Source organism: Struthio camelus, chromosome 10, assembly GCF_040807025.1.
Source record: "Struthio camelus isolate bStrCam1 chromosome 10, bStrCam1.hap1, whole genome shotgun sequence".
In the NCBI taxonomy this organism is placed as follows: domain Eukaryota; kingdom Metazoa; phylum Chordata; class Aves; order Struthioniformes; family Struthionidae; genus Struthio; species Struthio camelus.
Genome location: NC_090951.1, coordinates 7,053,988 through 7,068,731, shown reverse-complemented (window position 1 = coordinate 7,068,731; position 14,744 = coordinate 7,053,988).

Here is a 14,744-nt window from a genome sequence, read left to right as displayed (position 1 = left end):
GCTTATTTGCCTACTGTTGCACAAATGGGTACTATTTTGAATATGCATACATTTAATCTTACTTATTCTTACCAACAGTTCAGGAGTATTTGCCTGTACATTTGGCTTTGTATCTTTTACGCAGACTCCTTGGAAGGATGGCTTTCAGAACATCATAAACCCCCTTCTTATGGGGGTCTGCTGTCAGAGTTTACTGAATCAGAGATCTACAAATAGGTGCTTAGAGATAAATTGTATGGGAGAATATAAGTGGTGCTATTTTTCATCTTTAAAGTTCCTGCAAGAGTAGTTTTCCTAGGTAGATCAAATTACTAAAGTAGCAGCAGATGCAGTTGACTGTCCACCGTTCAAGTAGAGGTATGGGTTATAAAGACTGATCATGGTCAAGGAGATGCTAATGGGAGAAGATGTATTCCTGCTCATCCCACAGCAATCCAAGCTGTAAGTGGTCTGATTCACTTCATATCCTGAAGTCACTGGAAGTCTTCCTAGTCTGCGTTTCAGACTTAGGTCCTACTATTTCACCCCCATGGAAAACACAGTATCTTATGCACCTATCTGGAATTTTGCCTGACTTTGCAACACATACACCCCCACGCCTCCAAGCCAGAGATGAAAATTCAGCAATCAAAGGTGCACGCGGGAAACAGGTGAGTGATATGTCAGGTTTTGTACTGGGTGTGGGAGTATAAAAATTGAAGATTAGGGTAGTTCCACCTAGGAAGACATTGATGCACTCCTTTTTCAAGCCCCCTCCCGTAAGTTCAGACCAAGGGAATTCCTGGTAGAACGCAAGGTCAGTCTTTTTTAAGAAAAATAAAAACTGCATGTTCTTCTGCAACAGCCAACCTGAGTCATCACTGAGACAACTGTTACAGAAAAATTTAATATAGAACCTATTACCTCCCTGATTGTAGGAAGAATAACTATGTAAGCATAGTAACAGGCATATTTAACCTCATGATTCATTTACTGCTCTTATGAGTGTCATAAAGGATCCCACAATATTAAACCATACACTAAGCATAGAGCTTAGCTGTATTTCTTGTGCGTCTTTTTTTGAAAAAGCAGACTATGGCCACATCTGGGTCGAGGCCACAGCAAAACTGTTCTTTTAGATACCTTTTAAACCACCAAGCTGTATAGACCTCAGAGGGCAGAAGGGGTAAGATGGGACGAGCCAGAGGCTTGGGGCACGGCCCGTTGAGGCGGCAGAGCTGGGGTGAGGGTTTGAGGAGAGCCCCGGAGCAGGGACCGAGAAGGAGCCGCAAGAACAGCTGGAGAAGTGGGAAGATTACTGAAGAGCCAAGAGTTATGGGTGCTTCAGGAGGCAAAAATGACTGACTGTCAAACCAGGACATAAAATAAGACAGCCGGAGAGAGAGGTCATGAGAACAACAAATACTGGGGTGGCTGTGGGAGCGGGCGAAAATGAGAACAGTCAGAGGAAATCAGCTGATAATTTGATAAGGGGAATCAGATTCAGAGGTCAAAGGGGAAGAACTTGGTGGTAAAAAATAGGTCAAGGGAGCAGCCTACCTTCATTATTTTGCTCTTCAAACCTTTAATTTAACACTTGCTAATGACAGGTAGTGCACAGAATGACATTTGTATTACCCTCCAACACCGACGTAAAAAAAGGCATAATCCTGTTTTTGTGATGATTAATGCAGTGTGAAAAAGATAATTAAATGAGGCCTGCTGTACTTTTGCTTTCTATGCCTCACTGCTACCTTCAGTGGCTCCTGCTCAATCTCCTTGAAAATCTATTAGACTTTGCTACCACCGTTTTATTGCTTTCCCTGCATTAGGTTAGACATGCCCTCCCCAAGTTTTAAATGGGGGGCACGGGGAGGAGGCTGAGCAGCACTGAGAGCTGCGGTGGCCTAGCGCTCCGCCTGCCACCTCCTCCTCATAGGACTACCTGACCCTTACATAAATCCCAGCACAAAAAGTTTTTGCTGGCAATACTTACCTTTAATTAGCTACTTTATGTAATCATAGCAACTTTTACCACTTCACTCGGTGAGAAAAGCCTTTGGAAACAAAGTTCCACTGAAGATGATGCACTTCACCAACTCACACTTTGAAATTTCATTTCGGAGAAACGTGGGAGGAGAACAGGGGGAGAGAGGAGTTCTGAAAACATTAATAATATCCTGGAGAAGCTATTTGCATATTTGTAGAGGATAATCACATTTTCAATGTTCTACTTTGGAATTTTATTTCTATTTTTTTATTATAAAAATACTTAAAAAATGTAAAAAGACACCAAATGTCTGAAAAAATATTTTTATAACTATTTTCTTTGCTGAGGGTCCAGAAATATGCTGGGTTTGATCCTAAATGAAACGAAAACACATGACAATTTCTTGACATTGTTCATGAAATGGCTTTTCTTCCTTTGCCCTGTCCTATATATAATCAAATGCACATTCAAAATACATAGTGCTCTGCTATTTTAAAATTATTGCTTGCTCCTATGGCTGCAGAAAAGCAGTGGAGTCAGCCGGTGCTTCTTCAGGGTAAATCAGCAGCTGAGGCAGAGCTAGAACTAAAGATATTCCAATACCTGCCTCTCTTCTCCTTCCAGCTCCCAAAGCAATAAAACCTTTCTATGCTAAATTAGACTATTGATCACTGGCTACCATTCCTAATGGACAGCCCGTCTCTTCTGTCTGGGATTAGGATGTTGCTTCTATTGCTGGATAATCTTACAACTGCAGGATTGCGCCTTCTCTGTTAATGACTGACTCTAAGAAGAAATATTTGCTAGTGCTTTTGTTTTTGCAAAATATCATCAAACGATCACGTGAGAGGAACTAGCAACACCAATTTGTGATCTCGTGCTATCTGATCGAGTTCACCCCAACTACCAGGTATGTGTTTTCTTTTCTATGAAGGGATGTTACATCATTAAACCACCATATGCAGCATGTTATAAGACACTTTGATAACTCAAGCTATCATGTCATAATGTTCATTAGAAAAAAAGAAAGAAAGAAAAAAAACTAACCCTTCTTCCTGTTCTGGTGACTTTCAAATGATAAACATGAGCTGAAAGTCACACCTGCAAAATTTCTGAAAAAGCACCACAGCCTGAACATCTGCATCAGATGCAGGATAGGGGCATCCAGCCAGGGCGGCTGTGCAGCCCCACTGGCGTGCGCCAGGGCAATAGGCAGCTGCACCATCACCAAATTCAAGCCCTCTCTAACCACAGGACGGTAGGCATGAGATGCTCTTTTGACCAGACACCCATAGATGCTCTCACAGGACCAGTGCTGATCCCGCGTTTGGTCGTACAGTAGGCAGGCATCTAATGACAGATGAGGATTCACGAGGCGATTCCCCAGCTCCTGGCCCTGTCTGCGGGGCACCCAGCAAGGAAGTAAGCAGGAATTGCCGCAGACCAAAAGACAGCCCGAACACTCCTCCACCCCTTCCGGGCAACGTTGGTTTAGGACAGGTCTTCCGGATTCTTTTTCTTTTGGCCAGGCAATAAGATGACACAGGAATTAAAGTTTTGCAATCTCAGCTATAATCCTGTAGTGGATATATTCTTATGGCCAGACTGAGAGAAGTCAAATCTCTAAAAATCGAACACAACTTTTGTTTGGGGAAGCACCTATCCTATTTTCATCCAGCTTTTCCATGCTCTGGAAACACCCTTAGCAAAAGGGTGTTTTGCTACAGATTCCCAACTACATCCCAGTAGCTGACTTAGGCATCACAGGTTAGCAAAGAAAGAAAAGCAACATTTCCCTGCCAGATACACCCTAGACTGTATCTTGCTGAATGTCAAGCATGGATGGTGAATTAGCAGCACTGACACACAGCTGGAACAGTGGACGCATCTGAGAGTGCTGCTAGACTTCCCAAAAGTCCACAACGCGTGTCCAACTGGATGTCAAGAGAGGGTCTTTTTTTCTTTCAGTGTAAGCTGTTTTCCATCGCACTGTGGCCTGGAACTCAGCACGCAAGATGTACTATGGCATTATTAGATAGCGACAGCTGCTGAAGAAATGCTGTGTTATAAACATGCGATGAGGCAGTGAACTGGCAAATCCATATGGCTGGAAAAATGAGGAGAAGGAAGGAGGAAGAAAGAAGTATTTCAGATTTTTTGAACAAAGTAGATACGCAGGAATTTGCTTCAACCTATATGTCCTAATCACAGCTTATCTGCACGAATGAAAGGTTTGTATATGCATATATACATATATACATACACACATACACACACACGTATGCACTTCCACTATTGTTTTTTTCCCTAGGAATAATCTATTGCATGTAGCTGGAGAACTAGAGGTGATATTTTCATATAGTACCCTATTTCTGCTGCTTACTTCTTGGAGATCTTTGGCTGAACAACCAGGATCTTGAGTTGCAACAGTACTAACTCCTTCAAGCATCCCCCTAAAACCTATGTGCAGTTCCCCCCCTCCCTCTCCTGGGCAGATGGATAATCTCTGCATATATACACCAGAAGAAGGTCAGTCACTCACTTCTGCAGTGTCGTTGGTCATGGAGGATTCTCTGTGCGTCAGAATAAATGCGTGTGGCAGGATGGACATAGCACATCACGGAGGGAGACCCCCAAACCACATGGAAATGTTTATACAGCTTATATATGCCCTCATAATTCATGGAGCTCAGAGAATATACATGTTCCTAGCTTTTAAAAATGCTGATAAATCCACGTCCATGACACACGCTTCTTAGGAAAGCTAGTACTATGACTTTTTAAGAAAACTAAATAAGGAAATGGAAACTTGCAGTCACGTCAATCTGCGTTTTCAAAACTGGCTGCCAAAGCTTGCTTCCTATTTCTGAACTTAAACTCCTAACTGACCATAGCACGATGATCACAGGTACTGTATGTTAAAAATGGAAATCCACTTCCTTCTCAGTCCAGCAATTTTTCCTTGGGTCCTAAGTACAAGGTTGGAAATCCCAATTTTGTCATGTTGGTTTGAACTTGCAGCCCAAGAGACAGATGGAATCAGAAGCCTGTTAGTTTTCTCTTTTGCGTGCCACTTTTCCATTCACCAATAACCAATGGCGTCTGAGAAACGAAGGCTCAAAGAGTATGGAGTACGGCACTAGCAACATTTCCCTATGCTCCAAAATCATCCTCAGATTTTTATGGAGAGTTTTCTCCCCAGTGATTTTTTTTGCCTTGTCATTTAGTGTCACTATTTCAGATTTCCTCTTGCTGAACTGCCAGAGTGTCATCAGTGCATCTATATAGAGTATGAGAATATATTTGGAAAGCTTATTTCCAAGGGCCATTGGAGATGACTAACATTTTTACACTGCACAGAAGAAGAGCAAATAAATTTAGGAGTAGCAAATAGAGCCACTGTGTTATTTCCTTCGCTGTAAATAAATAACTGTAACGCTTATATTCCAGTCGTGGAGCAGGGTATATCCAGAATCTTTGTGGAGAAGGCACATTTCAAACAGCCATAAATGGTCACCCGAGACATTGGCAATGAAGGCTTAAGACAGCACGAATTATAGGGAACACGAAAGAAGCCCTGCTTCCCTTGAAGACACCACCTGTTTTAAGCACCTGGGAAAAATTATTCATAGCACCTTATCACTACACAGACAATAAAGATCCTATGGAAATGTCTTTGTTTAAAATCCACATTTATGGCCCAGATTTCATTGAAGCGTATGTAAACCCTAACTGATGCAACAAATGCAAAATGACTTCCCTAAAAACATGCACCCTGCACATCAGGCTTCAGAGCAATCCAGACTGCTCCAGCTTTAGAATCTCCTACTTTAGGAGCAGAGCCCTGAGACCAGAATTTGCTTCTTTTTAATCTGCATTCTAGGCTGTTTCACCTCAGTACATATTTATACAATGATTTTTTCGCTGAACAAAACTACCCTCCTCGCTGAATAACTATTAACCGGAAAAGGGGAGTAAAAACTATTGGCATGTGTCCTAACACGGTTACTCAGTTCTGTGTCCTTGCCCGAGTTGCTAGAGATCTGATCTACAAGAGCAACTGAAACCTATTGTATTGGTCTCCTTCCCTTTTCTGTGCAGATGGATAATCTCCGTATACACCAGGGAAAGGAGACACGACACCAATCACATGAGAATCCATATGATGTGCATCATCAAGCCCTACTTTCTCTACCTAGGAAACATGTTCAAGCCTTCATTTCTGTGCTGTGCCTGAATTGCCTATCTCCAAAATGGGAGCTGTAATATTTCACATCATGCTGCATCAAAAGCATAATTTCCAAGCCTTACCATATTTTGTATACGTTTAAAATACTATGTCCAGCAAGTACAACTTAATTCAGCTGTGAACTACAAATTTTACAGTTACCTTACACTGTTTTGATTTGTTTCAGATTCATGTCTGAAGATCTTCTGAAACCAATTAATGGGTGTTCTCCAGCTGCCTCATATTAACTTTTTCATTGCTCGCCCCTTTTGTGAATAAATGTTTCACTAACGTGGAAAGTACTTCCAAGAATATTTGGTGAATACCACCGCAGAGCAGATATGTCCAATTGTCCAGATGTATTTGGAAGCTGTCCAAAGGACTAGATACCTTCACACTCCCTAGGGGTGAACAAGTCAAGCAGTACTGAGTGATGGGTACGATGGAGTCAAGACACTTCTTACTCTTCCCTGAATCATCCTGGCATTGGACTAAAATATTCCCCTTATTAAAGGGAATAGAACCATGAGGTCACATACGAGTAAGGACTTCTTGTCTCCATTACAGCCCTCAACGTGGTATCCATCCCTTAGCATACAGCCATGAGATGGTACCACACCAGAACTCACATTTTCCAAAGCACTTCTTTTTAGTCACATAGGAAGCCTGATGACTTTTCTCTGCTTTCTAACCTCAGGAAAATACCAGGAACTCTCCTCTCCCCACCCCCAACTTCCTTTAGAGAAACCCAGCACTCACAGAAATAGGAAATGACTGTTACCTTTGGGCTTGTGGGTTTTTAGGTTATAGCCCTCTTTATTTTCAGTTTTAAATCTTTAAAACTTCAGTTTTTAAAACTTCTCCTTTCAGTTTTTAAAACTTCTACAGAACTTTCTTTTCTGTATGCTTTGCCTCCATCCTCTGACTGTGTTGGAATCTCCTTTTCCCTTTTGGTTGTGCTCTTAACTCAGCAGGTTTCAGTCATCACAAAAGAGATACTCACAGCTAAGCTCCTTAGAAGAGCCCAAGGAATGAATACAGTCCAGTTTTGATGTTGTTTATCACAAGGGAGAAATTCTCTGTTGTAACAACTACTCTAAAACACAGGAAAACATTACTTCTCCAGAAAGAGAAAAATGGGTGAAGGGACAAGAAAAATCTCTCCTTTCATAGCTCCGCACTATGGGAAAAGGACTAGAAAAGATAATTAAGATATAAGAAGTTATAACTTGCAGTATTTTTTCATTACTTTTTTTGATTGAGTAAAAACAAGTCCTTAAAATGCTATCATAGAAACCATGGAATTGTTCAAAATTACTTGTAGTGCTCTCCGTGGACGACTTTCGTACTACCTGGCTGAGGATACAGTTTGTCCAGGAACATTTGTGGCTGCATATTTTTTCCATGCGAATGAAAACACAGGTGCAAGTAGAAGCTACTGTAACTGTGACTACTTCATTTGCTTCTGCAGTTAAGTTTCTACTGGCAGAAGCGCTCAAGTTTTATACAGGAAATACAATTGCAGATGCAAAAATTCAAGCTCATATTTACACCCATTCGTGGGAGGCTTACCTTCTCCAAATGCATCTGCGTATGTGCAAATTGACTGTACAAATTGCCATAATAATGATACCTCCTTTAGTACGCACATAAATATTATAAACTCCCTTCTGCAGAGAAGAAACTCAGCACAGGAATAAACTACTTCACTTCAAGTCACAGAGCAATGGAACAAAAAAGCCAGGGTTTTCAGGAGTTTCTGCCTTTTGCAGGGTCAGACCATTTCACAGACTCTGCTTCCCCATTTTAACTTGCTTTTAAAAATAATCAAAAGTATTGAGAAACTTTCTAAAAACCCACAAGAACCTTTAGTGGATGTATTTCATATTTATTTGTTTTACAGTTGCCAGAAGATCTTTCGGTCTCCTTGTCATTTTGCACTATATGACCTAAGTAACACTGATATTTATTGCTCATTTTCATTTAGCTCTTTGAAGACCAATCCACTTAATGATCAGAAACCTCACACAATTTAGCAGATAACATCATTGCAGAGACTTGTTGAGAAGCTTTAATAAGTAAAATGAATACTAAGAGGTGGGCTGGGGTGATTGCTGTGTTTTAATCCTAGGTGATAAGAATCAAAGTCATACCTGCTCATTCTGGCACTGTGATTACACAGACAGAACTGTTCAAAGTGGGCACAAATTTTAGAGGAGGTTGTTGAAGCATCCACTTTGGATACTTGTAAGACACATGCTGGTAGCGATGCCTGCCCTTGGTGTCACACGTGTTTCTCTGCACAGAGTTTCTCATGCAGTGAACCTGATCTGCAGGTGGGAAGCTGCTGTGCAGATCCACAGTTCCTGGTGCCAGGCTCAAGGCCAAAATTCCCACATTAGCCAAACCGGGAGCCTTGGTCAAAAGTGTCTTTGGAGGGCCAGTGAGCCTGCCCAGCTCGACTACTGACCTGCATGGGCAGCTCCCTTGGAGTGCCCCAAAACCTCCTCTTGGGAGCCGCCTGGACAGGTGAGTCCAGCCTGAGGTCTGCGTGGGAGCCAGGACACCCCGAATCACCACCCGCAGCCACAGCCAGCCCCAAGCAACGCTGGCTGCGGGTGTGCACGGGCCAGGCTGGCCATCACAACCACGTCAAGAGGTAACCCGCAAAGAGCTGCCCTTTCTCGGAGCGCGTGGGGAGTGTACACAGCGGGGACCCCAGCCCCGAGCCGCCCCGGGCGATGCAGGGAAGCAGCTTCGCTGGGAACGCAGTATGCGGTATTACAGAGTATAAAAGGGAGTATAACAGAGTATAAAAGGGAGTGTAATAGCGTCCTGCCTGTGTGCACAGACAGTGAGACCAAGGAACTTGTTCAAGGTCATGCAGGAAATCTGTAGGGAACAAGTAAGAGAATCCGATTCCTCCTCGCTCCTAGTTCGTGCCCTGACAGCTAGACAAGCCTCTGTGTCATATAGAAATGTGCCTTCAGTCCTACTGCAAAATATTTCACATTACAAACTTCCTACTGTCTTGAGAGAGTGTTTTATTTGTGGAAACTTAAAAAAAAAAAGTCTCTATATTATAACCATGGAATGTTATTTTCTTGTAAAATTGTAAATAAGGCAGTATTTATATTATTGTTATAATCTTTCTGGTCCTCAGTGACAGGGTGACCCCCGTTGGTGTACGGAAATGGAGCAATTCATAAGTAATGGCCCATTTCCTGATATGCACACACTGCAGCCCATCTTTTGTTCTCAGATCTTCAGGGACTATCTCTTATCATAGGTCTTTTCCCCTGTGCAGAAAGACTTCAAGGTTGCTTTAGGTAACGCAGTGAAGGGTAATTTCCAAAGCCAACTTAAATTAAAGAGTCCTTGCAGTAGTTTTTGAGTATGCCGCTCTTGGAAGACTGCACAAGTAAATGATTTGAATCACCCTCAAAGAGTTTTAGGGTTACAAGTTCTTACGATTTGGACATTTTGTCACTAAATAAAGCAGTTGGTATCACCGCTTTGTTTTCACGAACAGTTAAAAGTCTCATTTGAAACCACTGGGTTCTGTTTTATAATCTAAAGTCTTCACAGGAAATACCACTTCAAGGGCTGAATTATGATTTGTTACCTATCAAAAAAGGCCAAATCCTTGATTTTTGGTTCTGGGGGATGTTAACTTTTTTTATACGAACAGATGGCATTGGAACAACAGGTCTCTGTGCACAAGGCAGAGTATTGTGGATGTGCAGTTCTCCACCGAGCATAAAACAAAGTAAAACCAGACTGAAAACTTTCATTACCCAGCAATGCAAGTCACAACAGCAGGGTTAAATCTGTTTCTATTTAGACAATATCTGGAACAGCATTTTATTATACAGCCTGTAAAGCACTGCCTGTGCATGGGTGGAAAGTACATTGTCTCCTTAAATAAAGAACTGGGGCAGAATTGTTTGGCACTTTCTTTTTTCTACTTCTTTTTTCTTTAATCATAAATACAAAGTAACCATTTCTCCATAACATTGAACTCTTTGTGGCCTTCCTAGAAACAATAAAAGTATCCAAAAATAAACATCTACTTAGAATAAATATTAACTCAGAGACCTTTAAAATATGAAGAAAATAGTCTCTCCAGTATCATCTCTTCCCCGATACTGCAAAAGCCACCCCATGGGGTTCAAAACTGACGGATTTCAAGGCTTCGGGGTGTCTTGTGATGCTTGCTCTGAGCAGGCTGAATGCCAAGCTTTGTGAATGCTTCTGTCTTAAAAGACAGAGCCCTAATCGCTTTCAACTTTTCTAATTCTTCACATTCCTTCCTAGCAAAATAACTGCCTGCCTTATAATGGCAGAAACATTTGGAGACTAAAAGAAACAAACAAAAAATAATCAATTTTCAAGGTCCACTTGCAGACGGAGGAACTGTTTATGAAACATTTACTGTTCAGTTGCAGGAAAAAACTTTGTCATAATAGCAAAAAGGGGAAGCACAGAAACACTGGAGAGTGTTTTGTGCGTGTGTGCCTATGTGGGCTACAAGTCGGACGACTGACTTTTCCAGCAAGTAGCTCCCACATCCATGCCTCACCCAAGAAAACTGGAATTTTCAGCTCTGCGGATGGCTCTGTGGATGGAGGGACACCAGCCCTTACACGGAGCCAACCGTGTTTGCTGCCGTCAAAGGCGCGGGTTTAGCCTGTACATCCACCCCCAGCTTCAAACCGGCCCCGCCAAACACCGAGTGCGGCGCAGTCCTGACAGCAGAGCTCGCCCGATCATCCACGCGTTTCTCTTGGGCGGCTTTGGTTTCTGAACTCAAAATCTCCAGCTGGGTTCCGACTTTCACATTGCCCCACACCATTCCCAGGTGCTGTATTCCCTTGCCACAAAAGACCGTCACCAAATGGAAATATCTTTGATTAAAACCTTATGAATTCATCAGATTCTATTGATCATTTCTTTACAATGATCTGTCTGCTGCCCATGAGGCTAGAGGTTCAGTATTTTGTTAGCTTTATCGCCTTTTGAATCTGGTTTTGATCTTTATCTTCTATGGTAATATCCTAAGAATTCAAAAAAACAAGAGCTTTTATTGCCTTAATTTAAAAGTATGGCTTGCTTTTCAATTCCACTTAAAAACTTCATTTAAATCTTGCCAGAGATGCTGGAAAACTAATGTGTACAGATGAGAAGCAACCTTTCTAAAAATACGAATGGAAAACATCTAGTCTTTCCTGTTATGTTTATAGTTTTTCCTTTACAGCATAACATTAAAATTGCCAGGTCTCATGTGGTATAATTTGGTTACATCCCCTAAAGACACATGAAAGTAGTCCCAAAGGAACTATTTACCTCAGTGAGAACTGAAGGTGCTCAGTACATCACTCAAGAACTCTTTTTTTCGATCCTTAGTGGGTGAGAATGTTGGTTGATTGCCTAAATCCCCAGCCCTCGCTTCCAATGCACACAAAGACAGGGCTGGGTGGGATGGCGCAGGTCACATGCCACGCTTATACTGAGTTTTAATTTCTCTAGCTCTTTGGGTCTAGCTCTGTAGCCTTTACACACACTAAGGAAATGAGTCTGGTGGTGCGATGGGGAAGTACAACTGTCCCCAGTCTAGCGATGAGGTTAGATGACTTGCACAACACAGCACATCCACGAGTGAGCAAACACCAGAGCTCAGATCTTCTGTCTCTGACGGTGGCATGGAAACTGTAGCATTCCTCTGTTGCTGCTCTCATCCTGATGAGCAAACATTTTTGGAAGCATTAGGCAGTGGCCTAACTCTGCTATCCTTGGGGTTAGTGCCAAAACTAGTGATGTCTGCTCAGCCTTGAGGGCTCTGGAAAACCTGTTCTGCTGCTGTTCGTGAGCTGCTAAAGAGCTGCCTTGTACATCTCCCCCGTCCCCAACCTCCTACCATCTGCCTTTCCCTGGTTTATTAAGAATTGGGGTACACTCGCACTGAATGCTTGTGAACATACTGGCTGAGGATTTTACGCTTTTTGCTCTTAATTCTGGAATAGGCTTTATGACACCCACATTCCTCCAACTCCAATAATTGCCTCTGTGAGTTCTGGTAGATCATTATCTAACATTTCCCTTTGTTTCTCCTATCAAGTCACTGAAAGACTGAGTCTAGGTATCTGAATGCAAAACTTCATGATATCACCCAGGGATTCCTTTAAAGACTAATCCTGCCAAATGATATTTAAATGTTTACTTTGTTATCCCCATGTTACATTATGTATTGCTGAGGAAATCAGTGTTGGGTGTTATCAGCTGTGACAGTGAACAGGCAGATGCAAATATTTTCTACAAAGAACTGGAAAAAAGAGAAAATCTGCACACTTTCCACAATTCGCTCGTTGCTTGTGAGTAACAATCAGTTTCTGATGTGCAACAACAGCAATAGAGTCCGCAGTAAAATTAAACACCTTAAATTTACAAGTAGGTACACAATCTATTAGGTCCTGATACAGTACAACAGATAAGTTCATGGTTAACTTTAAACATACAAATGATGCCACTGACTTCACTCTAACAAAATTACATAGCTCCCTTTGTTTTACGTGATTCAAACTAAGCCTACAGTTAAGTGCCTAACTGGTTAATCCTCTCCCTGTGCGCTTTAACTCAAGTTTGTTTGGGATCGGTTGGGATTACATATATATATATAAGAGCACGGCTTCTCCAAGACATCTGCTCTAAAGCATCAGTTTTCCCCAGCTGCAAATCTAACAGGTAAGTGTCTAAGGATTCTTCTTCCCATGAATATGACCCTCAATTTCTATCACCACATTTAAGGACAGTTTATCACCTGAGAAGCTGAACTCGCAGTTCTCAAGATATCACAGTTTCTGCCTGTCATCTCAGTGCCGCCAGAGTATGGGCTACATTACCAAGCCTTTAATGTAGAGGAATATATGGTAACTATATTTCTAAAAATTTGTGTACAGTCTGACTGCTGTTGTTGTTAAACCAAATAGTCGGTGCTAAAAGACTCGTTTTGTCTAGCTGGGTATTACATATTATACTTTCACGGTCTTCGTATTTTAATGGTAAGGTTTTGTCAGCTTCATAAATTAGTCCATCATGGATAGGCAGAAGACTTGTAAAAACTACAAGCTCTTTTGTGTTGTCTTTAGGTTTTGTTTTGAAATACCTCCCCCACATCAGCTGTACAATCTGAAATGGGACACAGTGGGAGAGAGGGGAGAAGGGTGAATAGATGGAGCTTCATAGATTCACTCTCTAAAGAGAAGTTGAGGAATGAATTTTCTGAGCAACCTTTTGGATTTCAGTGACTTGTGCTGCCCTGATGGGGAGAATTTGTTCCTAGTTATTCTCTCGTTATTTAAACAACACCATTTTTGCAGTAATTCTGCTTTAAGGTCATGTCATATTTGTGACCCTAAGAAGAACTGGCTTCTAACTAATACCCCGTTTTTCAAAATGCCACTAGTGGGGAATTTGCATAAGTACCAGCTAGCACTAGTGTTTGACTTGCGTTACTCATGTAAAGGAGTAAGAGTTTTACTCGCATCCAGACATGAGCCCTGGCTCTTGGCCTGCTTGTGGACTTGTGGGACTGATGTCCCATGGCTGCTGTGTAAGGACCTGCTCCACAGCAGGTTGGCCGCAAGGAGACAGGTTCCTGCAGGCCACAATACCAGAACAGATACAGATCAGCTGCAAATTTCTTCCCCTTGCTGAAGAGGAGAAATCGTAATCCTTGCAGCAATTCTCCTCCTGCGGCATGGAACCCTTCACTCAAAGGCATAACCTAATCCTCAGAGTTGCTTTTGAAGAGTCAGTTACAGAATCCAATAATCAGCTGAAGAAGCTAATTGCTGATATTCCGTTAAATAAAAAGAAAACAAAATGCTTTAATGATCTGTGTTGCCTGCTGCTCTAAATATATATTCAAATAAAGCATGTATCTTATTGAATACATCCAATACTGGGCTTTCCAGATTCAATATAAATAATTAGACCTGTCTCTCTTTAGACAAATTATCAGGAGGGAAAGCTTTAAAAATATTTTCTTGTGAAATACAGTGCTATTTCTTTAAATAAAGGGCTCTGGCAGTTCTGTGAGGCAGTTAGCTTAGCACCATTAATATAGAATACAGTCTATCAGCATTTAGTGAACTCTCCATGACCCTGGCAGAAAGTAACTACTTTAGCTTATACTTATGAAAAATATTATTAAAAAATGCTGTTGAAATGTAAGCATCATTTATAGTCAGTGTTAAATCGGAGTGATATTGTCAGCTCCATCAAGCATTTCACCAAAGACGGGGACCACTCATCTTCTTTCCTAGAGGACATAGAGAAACTCTGGGGGCTGAAAATCGGAGATTTTCAAAACATCTCACTTACACCCTGCTTTGTGCACTTGCAGGCCTCTCCTCCATCTGCTACACATCTTGCCTTTCAGCAGGAATCTCTCAAAACTGGTCTATATGCTAAGTTTTGAAATTCACCTGTTTTGCAAAAGAGCAACCAATACATACTGCTGTGCGCAGGACTAGGTATGTCTTGATG